Source organism: Hyperolius riggenbachi, chromosome 2 (genome assembly GCF_040937935.1).
Source record: "Hyperolius riggenbachi isolate aHypRig1 chromosome 2, aHypRig1.pri, whole genome shotgun sequence".
Lineage (NCBI taxonomy): Eukaryota > Metazoa > Chordata > Amphibia > Anura > Hyperoliidae > Hyperolius > Hyperolius riggenbachi.
In genome coordinates this window covers 219705279-219718954 of record NC_090647.1, presented here as the reverse complement: position 1 = coordinate 219718954, position 13676 = coordinate 219705279, and the positions used below count along the sequence as shown (strand labels likewise).

The 13676-nt window shown below is 44.8% G+C and overlaps 1 long non-coding RNA gene across 1 annotated transcript in view; it reads left to right on the top strand.

The window, feature by feature from the left end:
- The window catches only part of LOC137546121 (uncharacterized), a 64208-nt gene that overhangs the window by 27987 nt on the left and 22545 nt on the right, over positions 1-13676 (top strand). Inside the window, exon 2 of the long non-coding RNA XR_011026179.1 lies at positions 9826-9913. This is a non-coding gene — a long non-coding RNA (uncharacterized lncRNA). The remainder of the gene's footprint in view (positions 1-9825; positions 9914-13676) is intronic.

Genomic DNA, 13676 nt, shown 5'->3' with positions numbered 1-13676 from the left:
GACGTAGAAACTACGTCCAGGAACCAAAATAGGTTAAGTCAAAATAAAAAAATCAGTGTGTGAAAATTACAAATGAAATTATACTCTCAGGGCTCGTTTCCACTATCGCGAATCCGCATGCGTCCAACGCATACGGATTCGCACATGTAATGCAAGTGGATGGGCCTGTTTCCACTGTAGCGTTGTTGAGGTGCGTTTTTGTTCAGCGGTGAAAAACGCACAAAAGAGCCGCAGAATTCGCCTGCGAGTGGAATGCATGCGAATCACATGCAATGTATTTAATAGGGAAATCGCATGCGGTTTCCCCATGCGTTTTTTGCCACGAATTCGCATGCGAATTTGCATAGGTACCAATGTAAATTCACACAGGCAGTGACATGGTTAAAATTGCATATACCCTCACCTATGCGAATTCGCATGCAAATTTGCGGCAAAAACGCATGGGGAATCACATCCGCATGCGATTTAATCAGCGGTTGAATCCAGGCGATTCTGCACCGCAATAGTGGAAACGAGCCCTTACCACCTTCACAAGAGCTAAGAGAGTAAGTAGCAGCCAGGTGTTCCTAATGAAATTCACTTCATAAATTGATCGTATGCAAGTGTGACTACCTCTATAAAAGCAGACATTTGTCAGTTTAGTAGAATGAAGCATTCAGGTGGAATTGATTAACACAATGCCAAGGAGTGTATCCGTCAGCAATGTTCTTAAAGAAACAACTGTTGCTGCCCTTCGATCGGGAAAGGTTTTAAGTAATTTAAAGTCCATCATTCTACGGTGAGAAATAGTATCCACAAGCAGAAAACATTAAAGACAGTTGCCAATTTTCCCAAGAGTGGAGGTCCCAGCAAATTCACATCAAGATCAGACTGCACAGTGCTCAGCAAAAAAAAAAGCTAAATCTCAGACTCTACAGATCTTATGCTGGGCATACACGGCCCAGATTCTTCTTATCAATCGAGCCGCTGATTACTCGATTGATAATGTCCGATCACCGCGTGAATCGATACCCGGCTCGATCCCCACGGGCGGACAATAGGCAAAAACAAAGCGCTGATAAGCGCTGAGAAGGAAGTTCCCGCGGGGACAAGCGGGAATCGATCCGCGTGCACGCGCGGACGAGCGGTGACGTGCCGGCATTGAGCGGCTGGCTCGGCTTGTTAAATAAAGGACTAGATTGCCAGAAGAAAGCCTCTTCTTTCTAAAAGGAACATGGCAGCATGTCTTATGCCGGGCATACACGGCACGTTTATGCGCCGGAATCGAGCCAGCGCCTCGATGCCGGCACATCACTACTTCTCCGGGCGGATCGATTCCCGCTCATCCCGCAGGCACTTCCTTCTCAGAGCTTATCAGCGCTTCGTTTTTGCTTATTGTCTGCCCGTGGGGATCGAGCCGGGTATCGATCCACGCGGTGATCGGACATGTCGGAAATTATCAATCGAGCCACCAGCGGCTCGATAGATAAGAAGAATCTGGGCCGTGTATGCCCAGCATAAGGTTTGCAAAGTCCCATCTGAACAAACTACAAGACCTCTGGGGCAATGTCTTTTAGACAGATGACAGCAAAGAGGAGATGTTTGGCCATAATGCAGAGTGCCACTCTTGGCAAAAAACACAGCATATTAGCACAAACGCCTCATACCAATTGTCAGGCACAGTGGTGGAAGTGGAATGATTCAAGTAGTTGTTTTGCACCCCCAGGACCTGCAATCATTGAGGCCAACATGAACTCCTTTGTATCAGTGGTGCTCAGGTACCATTTTTCACTATCTGGAACTAATTTGGATCCGGATACCCAGATATCCGATCCGGGTCGGATATCGGAGTTCAAAAGAAAAACCGGAAGTGCCATTTAAATTGCTTTAAAAGGGTTTTTTAGGGTCAATGAGGCATGTATCATCATTATTTTGCAAAGGGGAACACTAATTGATGATGTGGGGACTTGAAATCCCCCCACCCCAAAAAATATGGCTGTCAACATCAGGCCTAGGTTCCAGACAGCGGTCGTGCAGCCCACATTGTGTCCAAAGTGCAAAGTGCCACGTGCAAACACGTGCAAAGTGCCATGTGCCAAGTGCAAAGTGCCACATGCAAACACATGCAAAGTGCTATGTGCAAAGTGCCAAGTGCAAAGAGCCACGTGTAAACACGTGCAAAGTGCCACTTGCAAAGTGCAAATGCCACGTGCAAACACGTGCAAAGTGCCACGTGCAAACACATGCAAAGTGCCACGTGCAAATACATGCCAAGTGCAAAGTGCCACGTGCAAACACGTGCAAAGTGCCATGTGCAAATGCAAATACATGCAAAGTGCCACGTGCAAACACGTGCAAAGTGCCACGTGCAAACACGTGCAAAGTACAAAGTGCCACGTGCAAAGTGCAAACACGTGCAAAGTGCCACGTGCAAACACGTGCAAAGTGCCACATGGCACTTTGCACGTGTTTGCACTTTGCACATGTCCCTTTGCATTTTGCACGTATTTGCATGTGGCACTTTGCACGTGTTTGCACATGGCACGTGGCACTTTGCACGTTTTTGCACTTTGCACGTGTCATTTTGCAGTTTACACGTGTTTGCACATGGCACTTTGCACTTTGCATGTGTTTGCACTTTGCACGTGGCACTTTGCACGTGTTTGCAGGTTGCACTTTGCACGTGTTTGCACTTTGCACGTGGCACTTTGCACTTTGCACGTGTTTGCACATGGCACTTTGTACTTTGCACGTGTTTGCACTTTGCACGTGGCACTTTTCACGTGTTTGCACTTTGCACGTGGCACTTTGCACTTTGCACATGTTTTCACTTTGCACGTGGCACTTTGCACGTGTTTGCATGTGGCACTTTGCACGTTTTTGCACTTTGCACGTGTTTGCACTTTGCACGTGGTACTTTGCACGTGTTTGCATGTGGCACTTTGCACGTGTTTGCACTTTGCACGTGTTTGCACTCTGCATGTGGCAATTTGCACCTTGCACGTGTTTGCACTTTGCACGTGTTTGCACTTTGCACTTTGCACGTGTTTGCACTTTGCACTTTGCACGTGTTTGCACGTTGCACGTGTTTGCACTTTGCACTTTGCCCTTTGCATGTGTTTACACTTTGCACTTTGCACGTGTTTGCACTTTGCACATGGCACTTTGCATGTGTTTGCACGTGGCAGGCAGCAGCTGGCCTGGTGTGTGCACAGCACACATACAGACACATAGCAGCTGCAGCAGCACTGCAGCACACACTCTAAATGTCACACTATGACATCAATCAAGCTAATGAACGATTTAAAGAGGAACTCCAGTGAAAATAATGTAATAAAAAAGTGCTTCATTTTTACAATAATTATGTATAAATGATTAGTCAGTGTTTGCCCATTGTAAAATATTTTAAATCACTGATTTATATTCTGACATTCATCACATGGTGACATTTTTACTGCTGGCAAGTGATGTAGCTGCTGCTTGCTGTTTTGGCAGTTGGAAACAGCTGTAAACAGCTATTTCACACTATGTAATGGTTCACAGACAGGAAACTGCCAGAAGTACCTTGGTACTCAGAGCTTCATGTGGGAGGGGTTTCACCACAATATCAGTCATACAGCGCCCCCTGATGGTCTGTTTGTGAAAAGGAATAGATTTCTCATGTAAAAGGGGGTATCCGCTACTGATTGGTATAAAGTTCAATTCTTCATCGGAGTTTCTTTTTAACTATAGTGTAGTAATAGTGAAGGGGTTAATCACTGAACAGCTTATCACTGTGTACAGCCCTTGGCCCAGCAGCACTGCAGCACAGACTCTAACTGTCACACTATGAGACATCAATCAAGCTAATTAACGATTTAACTGTAGAGTAGTGATAGTAGTGAAGGGGTTAATCAATGAACAGCTTTAGGTTTATAACTGTGTACAGCCCTTTGTAGGGCACCAGCACTGGAGCATGTCTCTCAGTGTGCATTCAGCAAGCCAGGACGATCTGTCTCATCATGGCAGCCCTCCTTATTATACAGGGGGGCTGGCCAGTGTTCCTTTCTGTGATTGGGTGCCAGGGCTTAGGCTGGGAGGCCTCTGATTGGCTTAATGAGGTCAGATGGTGCCGGCCAGGATTCCCCTCTGTGATTGGTTGCTAGGGCTCCTGCTGGGAGCCCTCTGATTGGCTCCAGGACGTCATCACCTTAGTTACAGTATTTCGGATCCGGATACCCGCAGATATCTATCCGGATTATGCGCCCAACTATCCGCAGATAGCTATCCGGATTTGGGCCCAGCTATCTGGAATCTGAATCCGGTCAGATAGGCCTAAAAAGTTTGGATATCCGGAATCCGGATTAGCAGCCCTGCTTTGTATATTTAAAAGGGAACCATAACAACATATAGGCTTCAATTCACTAAGCACTACTGCATTTGGTATTGCAGAAAACAGTTGATTTTACCAAACATCTTGCAAAGTGCCAATTCACTAAGGCCCCGTTCACACTTGCGGTTTAGTAAAAACCGCACCGGATGTCCGGACCGCACCGTATCCGGACCGGACCTGATTCGTACGGTTCCTATCCGGATCCGGTCCGTTTGCATCCGGTTTCCGTGCGGTGTGAACACGGTTGCGGTCCGGATCCGGTTTCTTAAGGAGATACACATCCTGTAAATACCTGGGGTCTGGGAGGTCAGCAGAAGGGTCTGGGGTCATTGTTGGAGACAAGTGGACGTGTGGAGACCATCCGTGGATACAGAGACTGCAGTTGGGACCATAGATCCAGGCATTTTTTACTCGTAAACCTGGGAATTCTCTCCTTCCTGTTGTTCGCCTCCTTGTCAGACATATCAGACATGTTGCTGCCAAAAAGAGCTCCAGCATGAAATCGCTGCTGCCCCACTCTTTGAACGCTGGGCCCATGTGGTCCCCATCCAAAATGCATAGGAAGTGGGGTAGAACGTCCGTTTTTTGTAGCCAGTGTGTTGTGCGCTCTCCGGCTCTCATTGCTTTGTATTGGCCGGATGGTGCAGTCCGGCTCCGCCCCGGATACGGCTGCCGGAGGAGCAGGACCAAAAAATAGCGCATGTTGGAACGGACGCCGGAGTCCGGATCCGGCCCGGATCCGGTCCGGCTCCGGTCCGGCAGAACGGACGCATGTGAACGGACGCATAGGCTTTCATTGCTATGCCGTGCGTCCGTTCCGTCCGTTCTGCAAGCGGTCCGGCTCCGGCACGGCGATTCCGGATGGCCACCGCTAATGTGAACCGGGCCTAAGGCTGTTACCACATGGAAAATGAAAATTACAGTGAGGTAAATTACCAACCTGTGTGGTAAATACCTCAATAAATGTCAATTAACAAAGATTAGAGCATTCAGTAAAGCAACTGAGATGTTCAGTATTTAAAGACCAGTCTGGAGCTGTCATAACATGGACAGACAAATTAAACCACCAATAGGAAGAGCCACCCCATTCTTCAAAATTTGATCCAAAGCACTACATCAAACAGTAAAATACCAGATGCAGGAGCAGGACACATTCATAGAAGCTTTTTTTGCATCCCTTTAGATGTGATAATCCATAGACTGATAGACAAAAGAGGGCCCTCTGGCATCATCATGCATGCACATCTAAAGGGATGCCAGCAATACCCTTTACTCTTGAAGCCCACTATTACCGAAGCAGAACACAGACAGTTTGCTACAGAGACCTACTCCACAGCTGGATACATTTGGAAGCAACACGTTTTGTTAAATTACCAAACTATTACTGTATGTGTGGAAATCTTAGTGAATTTCTGTATATTAGTATGTACAGTATACTGTATATAGTATGAATGTAGCCTCAGCCTAGCAGTTATGCTGAGCCTGGGTTATGAAGCCACACAGCCTTCTGCTCCAGTGAGTACCATTATAAAAAATATGCAATTTTATTCACTGTTATATTTAGTAAAGTTTCTCTTTAATAACTCTAAAGCCAAATATCAGGCCATTCAGCGCCAGCTCAAGCTTTGCAAATTTTGGGTCATGCAAGAGGACAATGATCCCAAGCACACTGGCAATTCTACAACAGAATGGATGGAAAGAAAAAGCTATTGCAATGGCCAAAATCAAAGTTCAGATTTCAATCTGTTCAAATGCTGTGATAGTAACTTAAAAGAGCTGAGCATAAATAAATCCCTGCAAACCTTAGTGAACTGAAGCAATGATGTGAAAGAATTTTGGCCTATCTTTTATAATGATATGAGATACTGATAAAGTCATATAGAAAACTACAAGTTGTTGCTAAGGATGATTCTATAATCAAATGAATCATGCGTGTACAGTGGGATGTGAAAGTTTGGGCAACCTTGTTAATCGTCATGATTTTCCAGTAAAAATTGTTGGTTGTTAGGATATAAAATGTCAGTTAAATATATCATGTAGGAGACACACACAGTGATATTTGAGAAGTGAAATGAAGTGTATTGGATTTACAGAAAGTGTGCAATAATTGTTTAAAAAAAAATAGGCAGGTGCATACATTTGTCATTTTATTGATTTCAAAACCTTTAGAACTAATTATTGGAACTCAAATTGGCTTGGTAAGCTCAGTGACCCCTGACCTACATACACAGGTGAATCCAAGTATGAGAAAGAGTATTTAAGGGGGTCCATTGTAAGTTTCCCTCCTGTTTTACTTTTCTCTGAAGAGTAGCAACATGGGGGTCTCAAAACAACTCCCAAATGACCTGAAGAGAAAGATTGTTCACCATCATGGTTTAGGGGAAGGATGCAGAAAGCTGCCTCAGAGATTTCAGCTGTCTGTTTCCACAGTTAGGAGCATATTGAGGATATGGAAGACTACAGACTCAGTTTAAGTTAAGGCTCGAAGTGGCAGACCAAGAAAAATATCGGATAGACAGAAGCGACGAATGGTGAGAACAGTCAGAGTCAACCCACAGACCAGCACCAAAGACCTACAACATCATCTTGCTGCAGATGAAATCACTGTGCATCGTTCAACCATTTGGCGCACTTTACACAAGGGGATGCTGTATGTGAGAGAGTGATGCAGAGGAAGCCTTTTCTCTGCCCACAGGACAAACAGAGCCGCTTGAGGTATGCTAAAGCACATTTGGACAAGCCAGCTTCATTTTGGAATAAGGTGCTGTGGAGTGATGAAACTAAAATTGAGTTATTTGGGCATAACAAGGGGCGTTATGCATGGAGGAAAAAGAACACAGCATTCCAAGAAAAACACCTGCTACCTACAGTAAAATATGGTGGTGGTTCTATCATGCTGTGGGGCTGTGTGGCCAGTGCAGGGACTGGGAATCTTGTCAAAGGACGCATGGATTCCACTCAGTATCAGCAGATTCTGGAGACCAATGTCCAGGAATCAGTGACAAAGCTAAAGCTGCGCCAGGGCTGGATCTTTCAACAAGACAATGACCATAAACACTGCTCAAAATCCACTAAGGCATTCATGCAGAGGAACAAGTACAACTTTCTTGAATAGCCATCTCAGTCCCCAGACCTGAATATAACTGAAAATCTGTGGTGTGAGTTAAATAGAGCTGTCCATGCTTGGAAGCCCTCAAACCTGAACGAACTAGAGATGTTTTGTAAAGAGGAATGGTCCAAAATACCTTCAACCAGAATCCAGACTCTCTGTAACGATCGGTGTCAGCACACAGAGAGAATCTGATTATTGGCGATTTGCAGTATCACCAAGAATACAGATATATACCTGATTATTGATGATCTGCAGAATCACCAATAATACAAGTATAACTAACCTCTGGACACCTGGTAAAGTGTAAGTGTTTGGTGCAACAGTATATGTTGCAACTAGACCACCTGAGGAGCAGGTGACCCTAGACCGTATAACGAGTATCTCCTAGTCAGGGTTGGAGATAACCAGAGAGCCAGTGATTCCCTGAACTGCTGGGAGTCAGACTCTACTGCAGTCAAAGAACTCTTATGAGATAGAGTCCCTGACTGGATTGCAGAGAGGTCCCTCTGAAGGACAGGGAGTCCCTGCAGCTACTGGACACCCCACCGGGGGGTGTCACAGGTAGTACAGATGAACTGAACACCCAAGAAGTGAGTGACAGCTAGAAGGGTCGGCCAGGCCGGGTCGGCAACACACGAGCAGATAAGGTACAGAGACAGAAGGGTGATTCGGTAACCAGGGACAGGCAGGGTTGGCAACAGGAAATCAGATATTCGTAGGTACTGAATCAGAGAGCAGGAGAAGGGTCAAGAGAGCAATAGGTCATAACAGATATCAAGCAGAGGCCTAGTCTAGAGTGTGAGGTCCGTGGTCTCAACACCCAGGAACTGGTCTAAAGAATAACACAGCAATGACACAGTATCCCTAATCTTGGGTGTGAGGTCCGTTGTCTCAACACCCTGGAACTGGTCTAAAGTATAACACAGCATTGACACAGTATCCCTAAGCTTGGGTGTGAGGTCCGTGGTCTCAACACCCTGGAACTGGTCTAAAGTATAACACAGTAATTACACAGTAATAACACAGTAATCTGGCTAAGTGTGAATTCCCAGGTCCACCTAGTTCTAACACACTGTGGGATCTGTCTATGGTCTGAGTGCTAACACATAAGCATTCGCAACGGCAGATAACCAGCAACTGACAGGCAAGAAGTATATATAGCAGAGCGCTCCTCAGCGCCGCCCAGTCCCATTCAGCCAATCACCTACTGCGCTGGGATCAGCTGATTGTCCTGATCAGCTGATCCCTCTCCTATTGGCATAAAGGGCCTGCCTGCCTGCTAGCGTGCACGCGTAGCTCTCCATCTGTGTGCACTACTAGGCTCAGACAAACCAGACGCATGCTGCTGCGGAGAAACCGCCAGTCTGAACGCGGAACCAGCCGCCTCGCTGTCAGACCGCGCGGCGGTGTCTCCGCAATCCATTATACTCTCATTGGAACCTACAGGAAGCGTTTAGAGGCTGTCATTTCTGAAAAAGGAGGATCTACTAAATATTGATTTCATTTCTTTTTTGTGCTGCCCAAATTTCTGTACCTGCCTAATTTTGTTTAAACAATTATTGCACAATTTCTGTAAAATCCAATAAACATCATTTCACTTCTCAAATATCACAGTGTGTGTCTCCTATATGATATATTTAACTGACATTTCTTATGGTAACAACCAACGATTTATACAGGAAAATCATGTTGATTAACGAGGTTGCCCAAACTTTTGCATCCCACTGTACTTCATTTTTCACTCAACTTCTTCATTTGAGCTTAATGTATGTTATATAAATAATGCTACTTTTGAATGTATTATGTTGTTCTATACCTGAGGTTGATTTTAAAATTTAAAAAATATAACATGCTTAGGCCTATTTTTTGTTTGTTTATTTTGTTTTGATACATAAAACTGTAGAACTAAAAGAGGATGTGCTTTATTTTCCTAATGCCTGTACACAGCAACTACAATATAAACAGTGATGAATATAGGTTAACCCCAAAGCTGATGTCAAGGCCAGTCTCTTTCTGGAGCCTCTACATTGGAAGGGCGATGGACCTCAGAATGATATTAGCATTGAAAGTTATTTTTGAATCCACCCCGAGTCATTTAAATGCACCAAAGATTATTTACTGCATTAAATGGCCAGTAAAGCTGATAACCAATTATTTGTTATCTGTCCCTTAGAAAGTAGCTTATAAGTAAATACCATAACTACAACTCATGGGGTTTCATAGTAACACTTATCCCATACCTCCCAACACTTGAAAATGAAAGATGGACAAACTGCAAGGACAAGAGAGATCAGATGAGAAGCTCTCCCTGATTTTCTCTGTGTCTGTCACTGAGATGTTCTGAAACAATTTGACCCTGTAGATGTCTGACCAGTGAGGTGAGTTATCACTGCGGGGAAGACCTGGAATGACAGACATCATGGACAAGAGTAGTGGTCAAGTGCACAGTGGTGAGTGTTGCTATGGCTACCACAGTGATTTCTATGGTGTTGCTCAGAATGTCTATGATGCACTTACATGCGTATGATGATTAAAGTCTTGTACACACACTAGAGCAGGGGTCTCAAACTCAATTTACCTGGGTGGCTGCAGGAGGCAAAGTCAGGATGAGGCTGGGCCGCATAAGGAATTTCACAATCGCGGCGCATCGCCGCCTCTGCCCGCCACTCTCACTCTTCCTTCACAGAGAGGGGCGGGGAGAGGCGGCGATCCGTGCGGCGACTGATGTCAGGAGGGGCAGTGCTGAAGCCGAAAGCTCTGCCCCTTCCAGGAAATGCCGGCGGATTGCCCCCCGGGCGATTTGGGGGCTCTGCAGCCCTCGTTTAGCGGCGGGGATGCGGCGGATTACTTGGGAGCACTGAAGCGAACTATAAGGAAGCTTTTGCCGGCGAGGGCCACAAAATATTGTATCGAGGGCCACAAATGGCCCGCGGGCCGCGAGTTTGAGACCCCTGGCCTAGATAGATCCCATGTCATCCGATGTGATCACAGTAGTATCGAAGTGCCATCTACAGGCAAGAAGTACTGTAAGAAAATTTTCGCAATCCTTCCCATACTCTTCCCTGTATGTTTATGTAAGCCATGTGTACCTCTCATTAATCTGCCCTGCCTGAGACAAGAAACAGCTGTACTTTCATGTAAGTTTTTGTAAAGGCATTAGGGAATATGTACAAAGAGTAAATCTTTTGTTCTTCACTGGGCAGGGACAAACACAACTTGAGAATGAAACTCTGCAGAGGTGTAATGTCAGTGCTGGCTGCAAAGACATCACCTTCCAGCAGCAGGGGAGGAGGTAAACAGCTTTTTTTCACAGTTAAATAGTGCCTCTCCAAGCTCCTACTTTCAGACTACCTTGAGTAGGTGATGACGGGATAGCAGAAAGAATTTGGAGAAAATTCTTAATGCTGTTTTGTCAGGCAAACAGCATCTGACATTGGCATAGGAAGACTCAACAAGCCAGATACATTAAAAATGCAAAATTAATTTGCACAGACACATACTATTCAGTAAAACAATGACCCTGGAGTAGGATTTAACTCTTTTATTTTAAAATGTTCAGCCTAAAGCTACATAGGAGCACCATTATATTTTTTGAACTGAGGTACTGAGAAAACATTTTATTAGTTACTCTAGTTGCACAGGGACAGATTATATTTATATTCCAAGAGAAAAGAAAAGAAAAAAAAATCATAGTTTCATATAAACTATTTGTATTTCAGTATTTTTGTCTTGAATAGAAAAGTGGCCTCTTATGGAAGTTTGGCCTGACATTCTGTAAAATGTCCAGGAGATGTCACTGTTTCCAAACATATTATTTGCTTCTATTGCATTTCTTGTATATGTATCTTATAGCATCAGCATGCTCTGTAGTGGTGTTCAATATCCTGTAACTATAATACATGGGTGCATAAGACACAGTACAACATAACCATATATGACAGTTAATATAAACTGTTCTACAACGAACAAACAACAGTAGCAAGAAACAACAAGGAGGGGATTCCTGCCCGTGAGCTTACCATATAAGGGACCTTTGGATATCTGTTTAAAACCTTTTCCCAATTTATACATTTCTGCAACCTTTTCTAGCAGGTCTTTTTACAATTACTTTGCTTTCCCTATGGCTTGGTATCCAGCAAAGTCAGTGCTAGGGATGGTCGCTTGATTCCACGGAATTACGAATTCCGTGATTCCGGCCAGAATTTGGTGATTCCGTTCCGTTGTCATGGAATGGAATCGCCAGATCACTATGGCGGAATTTCCGCGGATAAATGTGAAATTCCGCAGAATTTTACAGAATGCAAATTTTTTTCCCACCAAACTGATTTCTGCCTAATAAGAATTTCTGCTCAACGGACTTCTTTATCTCCTCCCTTCCTCCTTTCCTCACGGAGGGAGGAGAAGAGTCTTGTCTTCCAGGGAATTGTAGGATTTTAAAAGCCAGCTTACATACATTGGCCGGGAATCAAACCCAGGTCTAGTGCTTGGTAGGCAGCTCTCCTCACCACTATACCACCACCAACACTACATGCTGAAGCCAGCCTAGCATGTACCATTATGATATATCCAAGAGAAAAATTAGCTTGCTTAGGGATTTATAGGATGTCAAAAGCCAACTCACATACATAGGCCAGGAATCGAACCCAGGCCTACCACTTGGTAGGCTGCTATCCTAACCATTATACCACCAACACAACACACTACAATGCTACATGCTGAAGCCAGCCTAGCATGTACCATTATGATATATCCAAGAGAAAAATGAGCTTGCTTAGGGATTTGTAGGATGTCAAAAGCCAACTCACATACATTGGCCAGGAATCGAACCCAGGCCTACCGCTTGGTAGGCTACTATCCTAACCATTATACCACCAACACAACACACTACAATGCTACATGCTGAAGTCAGCCTAGCATGTACCATTATGATATATCCAAGAGAAAGATGAGCTTGCTTAGGGATTTGTAGGATGTCAAAAGCAAACTCACATACATTGGCCAGGAATCGAACCCAGGCCTATCATTTGGTAGGCAGCTATCCACACCATTATACCACCAACACTACATGCTGAAACTTCTTGGAGCAGACTTACTTCCTCCCTCCAAAAGACACACATACATCCCCATAAAATCATTCAACAGCAACTGCGTGCACAGTCTTTGTGGTACACAGTCTCTGTGGCACAATTGGATAGCGCGTTTGGCTGTTAACTGAAAGGTTGGTGGTTCAAGCAAAGGCCTTGCCTTTTGTGTTCAACAGTTGTCCGAAGAGAATCCCAGATAGCCATGTAGATTCATATCTCTCTCTCTCTCTCTCTCTCTCTCTCTCTCTCTCTCTCTCTCTCTCTCTCTCTCTCTCTCTCTCTCTCTCTCTCTCTCTCTCTCTCTCTCTCTCTCTCTCTCTCTCTCTCTCTCTCTCTCTCTCTCTCTCTCTCTCTCTCTCTCTCTCTCTCTCTCTCTCTCTCTCTCTCTCTCTCTCTCTCTCTCTCTCTCTCTCTCTCACTGCTTTCTGCGGAATTGTATTTTCTGCAATTTTGGGCGGAAATTGGTCATTCCGTTCTGTTTGGTCAGAACGGAATTGCTTTTTCAATCCGGCGGAATTCCGAAATTGCCTGTGAAATTCTGCCAGTATCCGTTGATGGTTTTAAGCTGAAAATTCAGTTCAATGGCATCAAGTCCTAGAGAGAGAGCGAGAAAGCTCATTTTTCTCTTGGGTATATCACATGGGTACATGCTAGGCTGGCTTCAGCATGTAGCAATGTAGTGTGTTGTGTTGGTGGTATAATGGTTAGGATAGCAGCCTACCAAGCGATAGGCCTGGGTTCGATTCCTGGCCAACGTATGTGAGTTGGCTTTTGACATCCTACAAATCCCTAAGCAAGCTCATTTTTCTCTTGGATATATCACAATGGTACATGCTAGGCTGGCTTCAGCATGTAGCATTGTAGTGTGTAGTGTTGGTGGTATAATGGTTAGGATAGCAGCCTACCAAGAGGTAGGCCTGGGTTCGATTCCTGGCCAATGTATGGGAGTTGGCTTTTGACATCCTACAAATCCCTAAGCAAGCTCATTTTTCTCTTGGATATATCATAATGGTACATGCTAGGCTGGCTTCAGCATGTAGTGTTGGTGGTGGTATAGTGGTGAGGAGAGTTGCCTACCAAGCACTAGACCTGGGTTCGATTCCTGGCCAATGTATGTAAGCTGGATTTT